Below are 16,010 nucleotides of genomic sequence, written 5' to 3' on the forward strand. Positions count from 1 at the left end.
ACCACGAGAGATTTGTATTTCCAATATTTCTCCTTGACCTGATATCATTGCAGTGCTGAGTCAGAGCCGCTCGTCAGTTTTGTTTTGTATTAATTTTTTTGTTCAGCATCGGTTTTGTTGATTTGTGATGTATTATTTTGACAGTGTTCAGAGCCTGATTATCTTTGATGTCACTTCCTCAAGCAGCTTGTAATCAGCAATTGTAATAGTAGCAATCATGTCAAACAGTTAGCGACATCGAGCTCAGCTCAGCTCTGCTGTGTTTTGTGTTTATTTTAATGCTGCGACATCATGAATGTACTTTGAATTGTTTTTGGGAGAAGCCTAGTGCTGAAGGGCACAGTTCACCTGAGGCTCAAGGTTTTGAAGTCACATGACTTGAACAGCATCGCATTCTTCATGAAGGACCTCATTTGAACCCATCTGAAGGATGATTCTTTCATAAACTCAACAAAAACGTTTCAGCCAGTTGCTATGTGATAACATGAATGGAGAATATTTCATTACAGCCATTAGGACTGGGTGATATGTGAAATGTTATCTCTGTTTATCATCCTTTTGATGTAATTGAGTATTTATCTGTTGATGTAATTTGTGTGTGGTTTTTTTTTATTTTTTATAATTTTTCCCCACTCATTTTTTTTTCAACATTTGTCTTATTCTTGAAAGTCATGAGATAAGGAAGGATTGTTCATCTAGAGTTATAGTAACTTAATGGACAAATGAAAAGCGCATTAATCATTACAATATTCACGTTTCTTCATTTAATGTTGTCAGCAAAATTATTGTGAATTTGTGATTGTTTGATATATATTGCCCAACCCTAATAGTTTTAATTCTAGGAGGGTTATTTCAGGAAAGTGTTTTTCAACATCAGGCTTTGCTGGATGTCAGGAAGTACTCGCAACTGCCTGAGAGCAAATGAATTCACGCATTTTATTTACAAGCACCAGCCATGACCGTGACAGCAGTTGATGTTGGGAGTAATGTGGAAAGTATTCGGGCAGGGTTTGGGTGAGGTTGTGTTCATATCAGAAGACAGTTTGGCCTTTACAATAATGCTGACTCGTTTACTCTACAAGCTTTGACAGCCTTGTCTTCAGCATGGTGCTGGTTGTAGTAAACATAACTGATTATCTGACTCATCCAAAAGTTGTGTTAAACTTTTTAGTTCACTACTTTGTGGTTTGAACACTATAAAATAGTTTTTGTCCTGTTGGTTGTGGCCATTTCTGATAAGTGAAAGGGTTAACCTGAATTATAAGCATTTGTGGTTATCTTTACTCTAATGGTGTTGTTGTAGAGCTTAAAGCCGATTAATAAAGGATTTTGTGCTCCATCAAAAAGTAAATCATGTACTAGCATGTTTACACCACAGTTTTTTTTAACATGATCATGAATGCTGTCTAGCCTTTCAATGCAAAGGACCTGTTTAGCCAGTGAAGGACAAAATGCTGTCAACACTCTTTACCATGCAGGATCAAGATGAATTTGTTTTGGCAAGGACATGTAGTAGGACTAAGCCTCTAGATGTTGCCTATAAAACAATTGTCTGGTCTTCTTAACCCAAGTGCCCTTCCTCTGCCCAGGTTTTAAAATTAGTTTTTCAATTATTTGACCAGCATTGGGCAAAATTCAGAATTTTAAAATTCTATTCGAGTTCATGATGAATTTGTATTGAATTGGCCACACCCACTGGATGATAAATTGGAATGAAAGGAAGAGCGATTTATCATATTGCAATTCAAAATTGAGTTTAACAAGTTTAATTTACCACTTTGTACCACCATTGACTTCATAATAGTGGGGACTAGGGGTGTCCATGGTTAACCGGTTAACCGATTAACCGTTAAAAATTGTGTAACCGAGTGAAACATTTTGCTCGGTTAAGTGACGTCAATGGCGTGCATTGAATTTAGTTGTAATACATTTTTGCACCACCAGAGACCGCCAGAGCGCTCCCAGACATTTGTAATGTCCACAAGAAGAAGTCATTTTTCTAATATGAAGCGGGCTAATACGAGTGACGGGGCAAAATGCAAGTATTGCAATACAGTGCTTAGATATACTTCAAGTACAACCTCGTTGTTGTAATCTCAACAGCCAACACCCGGGCATCATTAGACCGGTCAGGACACACTGGATGCGTGGCGAAAGCATCTCAGCTGCGTGGCGTGTCTGTTTTTAATTCGGTTCCCATGTTAACAGGTTAGAGCTTGCCGACTGCCTGCGTGAGACGCGCGGCTCAGGCGCGGCTCGACGCGTGCATGCTAGAAATAGAACCGACGCCTTGTTGGAAGCGTTTCCAGGCAAAGTATAATAGGAAAATATGTTTATATGTCATTTTGTACAAAAATACATATTAATTCATGACATTTTGATATTTGAAAGTCTATAGGTTGACATAAATTCAGATATAAATGTAATTTAAATAAATAAATAAATAATTATCGCTTTTCAAATATTGTAACGTTACGTGTCAAACATAGTCATAGCCTTAGCGAGGCGGCCGCGGAGTCTGCTTGTTACCTTTTGCCTTATACATTTTAGGCTTATTCTCAAATTCAGATTGTGTTAATGGGCGGCATTATTAGGCAGTTTTAATAGGACAATTTGACCGGAGAGATTAAATTTTGTCGGACATTCCTTTTTTTTTTCGGTCAATGTCCGGAAATTACTATGGTTATGGTTACTATGGCACACTATGGTTAACCGAGTATTAACCGCTAAGGGCCTCGGTTAACGGTTAATGAAAAACTTGAGAACGTGCAGCCCTAGTGGGGACAGATTTGACTTTCGTAGAAAGCAACTGTTGTGTATGGCACCTCCCTTTATTATTGAGAGTTATGTTTTGTTTCCGAAGTTGAACAAAAACATTTAATAATTTTCTGTCTATTTACTGTTTTACATATCCCTGAAACAAAAGACATGTGGCACTGGACACAAACGTTTTGGCATAATAGCTATTGCCACCTTATTTAAATATGGAAAATATAAATCTGTGGTAGAAAACTCGCCTAGACTTAAAAACCCTAGGAAATTGGCCATATTTACGTTATACATGCCTATATTTCCCAGAAGCATTGTGAGCTTCAGTTGATCATAGAGCCCATTAATGTACATGGCTTCTATCAACAAGGCTCATGATACTTTTGGGAAATGCAGCCCTGGTCTTATTGTGAACGATACATTGCTGTACATTATGCCAGGGGAAAACTATAGAAACCAATTTATCCCGAATGAATCAAGTCCCAGCAGATTAAAAAGTCCCACCCTGCATTCTTACTCATTCAATATCCCTTTCATTCTTAAATGTCACATAATAATAGAATTAAAAAGGGTTGAAAGTAACTCCTGTGCCTCTAGCGAAACACAAAAAAAAAGAATGCTTTTGAAAGTGCCGTGATGTTTATGCTTTTTGGGAAGTAGGCCTAATCTTGCAGCTGGCTTTCTTTTAATTAGTGATTAAACAGATCGTAGTTGATCCATGAGCTGTACGGACCAAGCCCCATGGTTCGGCATGCATGTGAGCCGCCGATTTATTGTAAAATTTAGCCATAATACAGTATACGTTTATCATTTGTTCATATTTAAACAAGCAAGCAAATTTTATAACAATCCCAGAAAGAGAAGGTGAAAAGGAGCTTGATTCGTTATTTGCACGTGGTTCTCTATGCCCGCAGCCGCACGCACACACATGAACTGAATCCTCTTCTGAATCCTCTGAACGGACATATACACATAAAATTGACAAAATACCCATCTCGACAATCATTCATGTAAACACAGTCAGTTATGTCTCAAGTGAATGAAAACAGCTGAGAAAGAAATCTGATGTGATGTGTATCATTATATCTGATCTGTGCATCAGGTCTTAAAGGGACAGCGGCCTATAAATACTGCTGCTGTCATCAGAAATCATCAAACAACAAAACAGCTGTGATAAATCTATATTTAATTAATACAGTGAACACTTCAGTGTTATTTTACCTAATTATTACATTTCGGTATTTGAATACTACCAACCATATTTTATTTGTCAAATATTCTGTTGTATTTACCTATGCTTGTAATTTGTCTATTTTTCTTATTTTTACTGGCTGTTCTCTTGTCTCTTTAATCATGTTTAAACTTTCTATAGTTTATTTAGTAGTATTTGCTGTGATATCAAAGAAGTACTTCGCTTTAAGTATTAAACGGAAAGCAAGTTAAACTGAAATATTTTTCTTTTCTTGCTGATCCGAAAAATGATCCGATGAATGGATGGAAAACCGTAATATGATCCGAACTGGGAGATTTGTGATCCCTTGAAACAGTATTCAGTAATATTATGCTCTCTAATATTATACAGCAATAAGAAAAACATAATAAACGGACAGAAAATCATTAAACTAGCTTTGCCATGTGTTGACAATGTGTCTGTGTTAGTTAAACATTTATCAAGCATCATGGCTTGTTTTCAGCCGGTGCAGTGGAGTATGTTGCTGTTGTCATTTAAGCAAGGCTCAAAGTTTAGTAGGCTGCATAACCTCTTGTAATGTTTGTTTAGTCAGCGTGTACTGGAATGTTGAGTTGAGAATGTGAAGTCATCCTATGTTTGGTAGGAGGTATATGTGTACCCTGCACATTATGTCATCATGCATGACATTATCGGCATTGATAATGAATTGATTAGCTATTGTGCAAGATGCACTCCAGATTTTTTTTTTTTTTTAAGATTTTAAGAAATGAATACTTTTGTTCAGTAGGAATGCATTAAATTGATGAAAAGAGACCTTAAATCCTTTAACATTTTAACAAAATTATTTCCAAGAAGTTATTTTGAAGGTTCTATTCATCAAAGAATACTGCAATTTTGTGTACATTTTATTTACATTCATTAAATGGTTTGTTGACCCAAAAATAAAATTTGGGTGAACTATCCCTTTAAATTGCATTATATTTACCTTGTAGTCACCATCAGCACCCCTGCTCTAAATTAAAAAAATAAAATAAAAACATTCTCATTAAAAATACGTTTTGCTTGAACACTATACAAAATAGTATAAACATCATGGTAGATTTTAGTATATAGAAGTGAAGATCAGCAATACATTGTTTAATTAAATGGTAGTATATCCAATGGCTAATCTTTACTGTCCCCTCCATGTGTTCTCACAGGTTTCTTCCTGCTTTCCATGCTTTTCTTGTCCTGTCAGTTTGTTATTCAAACTCTGTCTCTGTCTCTCTGTCTCCTCACCTTACTCCATCACTCCATACTCTCTTTTTGAACACCACTCTTCAGTTCTCAGCTGTGAGTGATTTATTTATATATATATATATATATATATATATATATATATATATATATATATATATATATATATATATATATATATATATATATATATATATATAAATAAATCCTTAACTGCTGTGTGATAGCTAGCATGTGCAGCCCACTTGCCTGTCTCCGAACCGTGTGTGATGTGCACGGAGCCAGGCTGGCGGCAGGAGAGCGCCATGATGGTGTTGGCGCAGGGGGTGATGGGATGCCAGAGTACAGTGAGGGAATGATTGCATGCAGAGAGCGGCTGCTGTAGTCTGTCTCTCTTAAGCTACTAAAGCTTCCGGAAGACGAGACTTTGATTTAATTGGCAACGTTCCACCTCTGTCTCTCTGCCCAGCTGTTACCCTCCCTTCTCCTCTTTCTTCAAACTCCCACAGCTTTTAAACTCTTGAATATTAATTGCTAAATCATCAGAGAGTAGTGGTCGACCAATATATATGACCAAGGCTGATATCGGCCAATATTTAGCATTTTTTAAATATTTTATAAATATAATATAAATAATTTTTTGTGTTTGGCTCATATTTTATTGAAGAATATTGAATTGATTGATTAAAAAGAATACATATTTTATTTTAGTTTATTGCATACTTTACATAGACCAATGTATTTATTATTGAGGTTTAATTTGTTATTTGTATTTAGGTTTTATTTGTATTCTCTTTTTTTTTTCTGATAATTATTCCAAACTTCACATGAACAAATGAACAGCATCTCACAAAGGTGCTTTGAATTCGGCCATTTTTCCTGTGCTTGATTCTCTTTAGTGCCACTGCATTAGATGTGTTGTTCCACTGCTTGCGCATGAACAGAGAAGCTTGTGCTTTTCTCTACGGATGTATTGCTTAACTAAATTGAGCGGGAAATAGCGCTATCTTTTTATGATGCCCATGTGCTTTTGTCAGTCTTACTGAATGAGTGTTCCGTCCTCTGAATAGACCTTTGTGCTTGTATGCCATAATAATAGCTCATCATGTGCCAATGTTTGTTTTTGTGTAGGAAAATTAGAAATTATATGGTTATGAGCTTGAAATCATGTTAAGACATGATCAGCATTGTTCACGTTCAGTGAATAGGGTTCAAAATCATTTTCCTCCCTCTGATATGTAAACACCTAGTTTTAATCGTAATTAATTGTGCATGCCTAACTATATAAATCCTCACGGTTTCATGTTGACTATATAAGCACAGGGTTAGGGTTGATGTAATTTCTTCTCTAGCCATATGTTTTTATGACACTATATTTTTCAGTGTATTTCAATTTTGTTATCACAGTGGCATTAACTTTTAAAAAGCAAATTTTAACTAACCATTTAAAAATACTGCATGCTATTAATTGGAAAACATCTTAATCTGACCCTGCATTTAGATAAAATACAAGAGAATGGTTGCATTATTCTGTTAGTTTCTTTATGTGTGCATGCATTTAATTGTAGAATCAGGGTTGTAAGGATCCCAAGCATTGATCCTGTTCTTCATATTGATATTAGCGATTAGTCATATGTGTGACAAGTGTCATCCTATATTCTAGAAGTCACCAGTTAGGGTCACTTTGTCAATAAAAAAAATTGTGCACACACAAAGCTCTATACATTTCTGCAGAATTGGGATGCTTTAGCAGATTCCATCTGTGCTGTTTTATATTCTGTTTCAGCAAATTCTATATAAATAATCTTTTGCCTGAGTTTTTTTTATCCAGTTTGTTTCTTCCTAATTTTGCCTTTTCTTTGTTTCTGTCTATTCTGTATCTCTCTACTCTGTCTGGTCTTCTTCCTACAATTGTGTTCTATCAATGCTTCCCTTTATGAAGAGGCATCTAATGAAGTCTGTTGGTGCTAAACAGCCACTCTAAGCCTACTAGCAGAGCTTCAATGGTTTGCTTTTAAGGTCTGAAACTTGTGTTGATCAAGGCCTGCTTGGAAAACACAACATTAAAGCATCCATTTGTCTGTGCTGTTAGCAATTCATCCAATTTACTAGTGCTTGATTAGACCAGAGAAATCGTATTTTATACTAGGTATCATACACAAATTAGCTCACTGTAAATGTTTCACTGTTGTATGCATTGCTTAAAAACAATAGTCATCATTTACTAATGGTGTTCCAAACCTGTTTGACTTACTTTCTTCTGTGAAACATGAAAGAAAATATTTTGAAGAATGTTGGTATCCAAACAGTTTTGGTTCCCATTGACTTCCATAATTAGTTAAATTATGCTCATAATTATTCATAAACTACGTTTTCATTATTTGTATTTTGGTTACACAACTTTATTTAATTTCATTTCCATATGTTCATCAACATTCATATAATATTTTTATTTAATTATTGGTACTGACTACTGATATTTTGGTACTGTGACAGCACTGCCGTTGCTGTTACTGATAAAGTTTAAATAGTGGATTTTTACCTAGACCTAGGTTGGACCACACTGGCAGATACCGATAAATCAACCAATATATATATTTTAATGGATATTGAACAAAAACTAAAATAATGATAAAAAAAAAAAAAGTACTGAACTGAACCATACTTTGTAAATGAATGAAAATATTAATATTAAATATAAATTATGTATTGATCATTAACGTTGGTTCATAGTTCAAGAATGAATGTTGACAGAGGCAACTGTAAAATACATTTTTTATTATTTTGGAATTAACGTACTCTAACAAATAACAATACTTCTACAGCTTTTATTAACCTTAGTTAATGTTACAAATGGACTCTTATTGTGAAGTGTTACCATTTCATATTAACAGTCAAAGCACGTATAAAACTTGCCACAGCACACCAGCAGAAGTAATAATTATGAATGTGTCGGGAAAAACATCTAGAACATTATATATATATATATATATATATATATATATATGTGTGTGTGTTATATTAATAACATTATAATAATTCATTGATAAACTAGTGTTTTCTGTATTTTCAGCTGAAAACTGACTCCTCTCCACAGTGGACGTTCATGTTTCATACGGATTACATAATCTGAAAATATTTGCTTTAGAAGTAGTTCATTTAAAAGTAGACATTTTGCTTTATATAGATTTATATAGATTTTTTTCATGTTTGTGAGGCAAGCACAGACTTTTCCTGCAACTAATCACATTTTGATCAACTAAATCTGTTCTCAGTTAGTCGTCTATTAATGGGGAAGCCCTAGAAATCTTTGCATTAACAACGCAACCAAAATGTAATTTCTGGAGAACTGTGTGAATGACCAGCTGGATAAACGATAACGTAAATACATGGTAACAGTCTTGACATTAAACATTTGGGTTTTTGTCACAATGTTTTAACTGCTTGAGGTGCCACTAATGTTTGCATCCTGTTCTTGCTTCAATAATTCAGCATCTAGCCAACAAATGAAATACTTAGTAATGATATGAAAACCTGCACTATATAGTATATTGTACACTCCGTTTTCATTGCCTATTTTAAAGTTACATCTCAAATGTTCCGCTCTGTGAAGCCTCACATGTAAAAAAAAAAAAAAAAAAAAAAAAAACAGCACGCGATGTCAGTGATTCTGACTCTAGAGCCCACTCTTGTACTGTATAATGACAGCAAACCTTCTCAGCTCTGAGAGATCCTTAAAACGGATACAACCCTGCAAAACTATCAGCATGGATTTTTGGATAGTTGGATAGTTGCAGCAATCGACTATCGGTTCCAATTATAAACAGGACAACCAGTGTGTTACCAGCTCATCCAGGCTTTTGAAGGAAATCGAGCTGAACTTCATGCCTTAAGGCCCTTTCACACTGCATGTCGGATCTGGCAAATTGCCGGAACATTGTCGGGTCGCCTTCTGTGTGAAAGTAAACACGTCCCAGGATTGATTCCGGCATTGAACCCGGGTCGGGGACCTAGTAACATTGCCGGGTTCAACCCGGGACGAGCGCTGTGTGAACAAAAGCCAGATCTAATGCTGTGTTGAAATGATGATGCATGTTATCGCGCGACTCTTTTACCGGCTGTTTTGAAGGAAGATCAACGTTCGCGACCAAAAAATATGTGCAAACTGTAATTAAGCAGAGATCCGTTTGTTCCTCACTTTCCGCGCTGATGCTGAAATCATTCACTAGCTTCAGTGAAAGTATAACGTGCCTAGCGCTTTCGACTCATACTTTATACATCACGCCCTGATGTCACGTGTCGTTACGGGATCTTTACGGGTTGTGTCTGAAAGCACGCACATATCCCGGTTAATCACTGGCAGTTTGAAAGTGCAAAATCTAGCGACCCGGAAACAAATGCCGGAACACTTTACCCGTGTATTTGCCGGAATGGCAGTGTGAAAGGGGCTTTATAGAGTTCAGCCCTCTGTACAAATGATCTTAACTCTGAACTCTTTGTCTTCTTACTTGAGCAGTGAGATGGAATGGATGTGGCAGAGGTGCTGATGTGGATATGTCAAGAGCTGTTAATTCAGCTGCCCTTCAAAAGCACGAATGACCAAAACATTTCCAATGTCACACAATGTCAACTACACAGTCTCCTGAGTTCCTGAGAATCTTGGCTTGTGCCAAGGTCACCTGTCTGTTAAGCTGTTTACTACTGTCCATTAGGTCCTTTATGTTTTGTTTTAGAGTCAGAGATGGGGACTCGAGTTTGAGACTCGGACTCGAGTGCGACTTAAGTCGCACAAACAGTGACTTCAGACTCGACTCGGACTCGAGCTCCGGGACTCGTGAACAATGTTAATTTTTAGTAAACGTCAGATGAGCTCGCTGTTAGAGTTGTGACGTTCGCGAACGAACCGATTCTTTTGAACGGCTCATAAACATGAACGATGGGAGCCGAGTCACGGCTGGAGGGGAGCCGTTCTTTCTGTCGCTCTTTTTTCCTATGCGTGTTTCAGAGCGCGTGTTTCATACAGATGCACACAAATGAGCTCCTCCGCGAGACAGAACAGTTATAGGGGGAGGGGCGCACCCAGCGCAGGCCAACCCTTTATAGCGTGATGATATTAGTTATTAGTTGTGCACGCATCCTTCACGTGAGTACTCCAGTGGAAAAAAACCTGCGTGCCTCTGTCATTGGGTAGGAGCGGAGCCATGACGTTTTGCACAGATATTCATTGCAGCCCACTTTGTTATTGTTCATTGACTTGAAGGGGCTGATGTCCTATTTGCAAAGTTTACAGTAGTAATAGTATGTAGACATTTCCATTTTATCTATTCTAATTTTATCTACTTTAAATATTCTTGGTTCTCAATCAAAATGTTCTTGTGTGATAACAATGTTCTTGTGTGGAAGTGTTTGTAGTAAAAGCTGTTTTGCACAGAAATTCATTGCAGCTGGCTTTGTTTTTGATGTTTATTTGTGAGTAGGTATTGTATGAATAACATAAGTCAGCGTAGCTTTGTTCATTCTTAAGCCAGACGAGAGGTGTGCAGCTATACAGCCAGGACAGACAGAAGGCCATTACTGAATCCATAAATGCAAAATACAGATATTAACTTAAAAGTAAAGCATTCTTGGTGTTTTTGTCATGTTGCAATAGCCTGTTTACACTGATTATATACCAAAATCAAAGTTGATATTGTATGCTAATAGATAGAGTTGTCATAATAACATATTACATGCTTTGAATTCCTTATATATAGCTATGCAGTGTTCTAAGCAGCTTGGATGGGTCGCTGTACGTGATGCAACATTTATTATAACCAGAGACTTAATATAATAAAGAGACTTGAGACTTGACTTGGACTCTAGCTCAGAGACTTGAGACTTGACTTGGACTCTAGCTCAGAGACTTGAGACTTGACTTGGACTCTAGCTCAGAGACTTGTGAGCATCTCTGTTTAGAGTATAGCTCATGAATTAGTATGTTAGTCCTGTTTGATCCTGATTTTCTTATGGTTGCATCGGACAGCATTCATTAGTTGTCATTAGTTGCCAGGGGTGCACATACGTTTTTCAGTCTGATTCTAATGATGTCTTTACTGTAATTCAATGCATCAATTTATTTCTAAAATATAAAACTGACTCTAAAATTACAGTTTTCAGGATTCTTTGAATAGGAAAATAAAAAACAGTGTTTATTAAAAAAACACTTGATTAGTTGAATGATTAATTGCAGAAATCGTACTGGGCCCAAACCTTTGAATGGTATGTGATGTATGTGTATGTTTTTGTGTATAAGCATTATATATCTTTTAGTTTGGCCTTTTATGTTGTTCGTCTAGTTTCACTCCCTTCTTGCGAGTGTGAGAATGTTTAGACAGATTTTTATCTGCTTGTCTGTGCTTTACACAGAATCTTTTGTTGAGCCACCTTCACTCTCACTGCTGAAGTATTCAAAGTTGTTATTTAGAGAGTCAGTCTAAAATTGAGTCATGCTTAAGTCCATGTCTTGACTTTTTACCAATATTGTGACTTGTATGGACCACACGCTGGCTTTGGACACCCCAGCAACTTGATGGATTAGAGAAAGTTGTCTTTGACACACACACACACACACACACACACTACAGTCATACACACTTCAGATTTCCTGCACTGGTCAGCACCTGCTGTCGTAAAAGCTGCATGTGTGTGTTTGATAAGAAGAAATGCTCTTTGCTGAATATCAGCTGTAGTAGTTCTGCCTTTCTAAAGTTTCCGTTTTGTTGGCAAGGTTTGTCCACATTCCTTTCTCACTGTCAAGATGTCACAAGCTTCCTCCCCCCCAGAGGACATTCTTGAGTGTATATTCCAAGCAGTTGAAAAGTTTCCTCTGACCTCTAAGTGTAGGCTTGTGTGGCATTCTATTGTGAGGAAAATGAAATGCTTGGGTTGTCAGTCAGGCCCTTTTGATACTACTTGACTGTCAGTGGCTTTTGTCACACTGACAATAGTTTACTATGAAAGAAATGGAAATTAAATTAAATAAAGTTATGTAACCAAAATACAAATAATGAAAAAAAGATTAAAAAACCTTATTTGTGACTTTTAATTATAAAAAAGTCCGAAATACACCGGGACTCTTATTTTGAAATGTCTATACTTTTGCTGGCTGATTCTTCAGATGCGAGAGAAAATATGCATTCTTACAACTGTCTGAAGCATATTATATAAAGGTCATAAAGTAGACATTGTCATAATTAATCAACTCGAGTTCATAAGCAATCGCTTGGCATTAATGTGTACTATTCATTGATTGAGAATCACTTTGAAGTAGTGAGCTATGATGTCAGATCACTCTTTCAATAGGAAAAAATATTTCACCTTAATAGTCAATCATATATACAGTACAAACCTTGCCAGTGAACTATGAGGGCAAAAAAAAAAAAAACAGAAACTAAATAATCGTTCATTAATCTGTTAATTCAATTAAACTGTTAAGCAGAATCGAAATGCACGCGTCTTATCCAATACCCAGTTCTTGGAAATTTGGAACCGGTTTTCGATACCCATCCCTATTTCTTACAGATTATTGCTCGATGTAAGAGATAAATAAAGATCATATAATGATAAATTAGCACAATACCAGTACGAGTGATTGCGTGTGTGAATTAGTCATACTGTCTCTATATTATTGTGAAGCTGGGAACAGGGTTTTACCATTGTCGTCATTTTTAAATACCATTTACAGCTAATATAAATATTTAATTCCGATCTATCAATTATATCATCTAATATAGTCACTGTCCAGTGGTACTACCTTAGTAATTTTTTTGTAAATGGTTAATATTCAGAAATGAGAATAAAAATGTTTTTGTTTTCTCTAAAAATGTGCTGTTTTGTGAGGACAGTTTCTTAGTGACGCCATTATCAAGATCCACAAGCTTTAGTTTAATTTGAAAAGCTTTAGTGTAACACAGCAACATTTATTGCCCAAGTAATGAGATTGTTTTTGTTGTTTGTTTCCTCATTTCACAGAGGATATTGTGTTCAGTGCTGTTCATATATTAGAGTTGTTGTCTCCAGCACAATGCCTAAAAATGTTTAATAGCCCGTAGACAGTTCTGCAGCCCAGTGAACCACAGTGATGTCTGTGAGGACAGTGTGTGCAGTGTTAATTTTGACACAAAATTTTAATTTAGTTTTAGTCTTAGTCTTTTGACTATAATTCTTTTTATTTTTAGTCAAGTTTTAGTCATCTGATTTGTTTTAATTTTAGTCTTATTTTAGTCGACTAAAATTGCTTGGTATTTTAGTCGACTAAAATAAGACTAAAATCAATAACAGATTTACTAGACAATTTTTTCCAGCTGGTATAGGAAACAAACTATATAAAAATATATAAAACACAAATTCAACTTTATTTCAACACAACTGTGTCTTTATTTCGATTCAAAAGCTTTTATGCAGCAACAAACACTGTCATGATAATGTAAACAATAACTAGCTGCCAATTGACCATCAATAAAAGAAAAATAACGTTAGGTCCAGGACCTTAAAGCTTACAGCTGAGCTGAACAATAAGTGCATACATTTAAAGTAAATATTTAATAAGTTGGCAGCTAGGTGGATAAAAAAAAAGGTAATTCATAAGGAATAATATAAGGTATTCATTTGTCTAGCAATATTGTATGTTTTAAATACTACAATATTGCTAGATTTGTATGTATAATGATAGGATGTGAACATTCACGTTTCACATGACTAATATAGAAATATTTGTGATATTGTCAACAGGTAGAACATTATAAAATATACTAAACATTAGTATTAATCAAATGTATGTATCATAATATTACGTATTAGTATTGTGCTCTCATCTAACTTGAAGAAGGGGCTATTTTACTGTACTTTTCTGTTCGTAATATTTAATGCTACAACATCTACGCACTGCAGTCTTCCAATTTTGCTTAGCTCAATAAACAAAAGAACATCGTTGTGAAATTACATTTGAGAAAATGTCCGGGTGGCTCGTCTGTAAATGTCTTTTCAAATTGGTTGTGTTCTTGCCACGAATGAGCTCTCCACGTGCTTTACAGTTTGTTTTGTTTTGTTCGTCGTCAAACGTGAAGTGAGCTGTGGACATTTTGTCGCTTTTTTAGACATCACCTCTTCGAATGCCGTCTTCCCGGGAGCTCATTTAAAAACTGAAAACCTTCGCTTCACGTCTCAATAAGTCAGGCTCGGATTGGTTCTCTTCTCTCATGCAGTCTCGCCTGTTCCGTTTTGCCGGTTCTTTTGTTCATTCCTCGCATCTCTCCCGTCTGTTGATTTGATTTTCGTCACAGTCTATTTTTGTCTCGTCCTTTATTCGTTGACGATAATGTCAATCAATTTAGTCATAGTTTTAGTCTCCATCAGTGCCTTCTATTTTAGTTTTCGTTTAGTTTTCGTCCGCAAAAATATATTCGTGACGAAAATAATGACGAAAATATTTAGTCAACGAAATTAACACTGAGTGTGTGGACAGTGCTGTGTGTTCTCCCTCTTACATAAAGAGGAAGGTGATGGGGTTGGGATCAGGTCAGTGCTGATAAGCTCTCTCAAATTAATGCATGTTTAAATATATGTGTATATATGTGGTTTAATAGAGGTCACACAGGTCACAGAAAGGACAGTGATGTTTTTTGGTTCTTTGAGCGATGTCTCGCTCTAATTAGAAATTTTATTTAGCTCACTGTTATTGTTCTGTATTTCTTGTGTAACTTTTCAGCCCAAGTTCCATAGTTCTTATGTTGCTGTGATTTTTGGTTTGATGTAGAGTAGATTGTTTAGTTCCTCGTGGCTTGTGCATGTTGTTTTGATAGAGATCATGCCTGCAGTAATTAGTCCCATGAGCACTCTGAAGATTTTAAATTTTGTCTTTTTGTCCACCGTTGTATTCTGAAAACTAGCACTCCTTTACCTAGCCAATACTCTCTATTAGCTTAGATCTGTTACTAGTGTTGGTCCAGCAACTCGCATGGAACCCAGGAATTCCCAAACTTTTTTTTTTTCATATTCTGTAAAATTGCTGTCAAAGAGTAATTAACTGTTGAAGTGGATGTACTTATTGTAGAGTTAACAGAAGTTGTCATGAACAAAAATGTCAGGTGGAGATTTTAAAATGATAGGTTGATTCATAAATCCGTAAGATCTTAGCTTCATGCTGTGGAAAAAATAAACTAAAAAACAGAAGACAATCAGCGCAGTGCTGAAAAGGGGTGTGGTTACATAAGGTCTATAAAGTATAATAAAAATATATAAAACAAATATTGTATTAGTATTTTATTTTATATTATTTGTATTTGATTTTTTGTATTTTATATACAATAATACTGTTACAACTAATTATAGAAAATTCATATATATATATTGCTTTTAATAATAAATTGTAATTTTAAAATAAAAATAGAAAATAAAAAAAAGAAAACTAAAAAAAGTAAAGGGAAAAAAAGTATTCTTTACTTTTTCTATGATTCAATTAATTATTAGCATTTCGTCAACCTACAGAACACTTGCAGTTATCTCAAGAACTCCTTTTTTAACTCCTGAAATAGCCTGTTAACTAATTTTAGATTTAAAGGCTAGTTTAGTGAATAATGACTTTTATTTCACGGTTTAACTTGAGTAGTTATTATTCTATACCTTCTGTCATGATGATTTATGACTTTGACCTTTGACCTTTTGACAGGTTGAACTTCCGGTAACCTTATGATGGATGGGCGGAACTTTCCGACTTCAAGGGTTAACCTATGACCTTTGCAAGCATCGATCATGCGGTTTTGACAGAAAGTTTTAC

General features: G+C 35.5%; 1 protein-coding gene across 1 annotated transcript in view; it reads left to right on the forward strand.

Moving 5' to 3' along the window:
• Positions 1-16,010, forward strand: part of clasp1a (cytoplasmic linker associated protein 1a) — an 89,630-nt gene that overhangs the window by 3,613 nt on the left and 70,007 nt on the right. The gene's annotated exons all lie outside the window — the stretch shown is intronic.

Source organism: Carassius gibelio, chromosome A9 (genome assembly GCF_023724105.1).
Source record: "Carassius gibelio isolate Cgi1373 ecotype wild population from Czech Republic chromosome A9, carGib1.2-hapl.c, whole genome shotgun sequence".
NCBI classification, from domain to species: Eukaryota; Metazoa; Chordata; class Actinopteri; order Cypriniformes; family Cyprinidae; genus Carassius; species Carassius gibelio.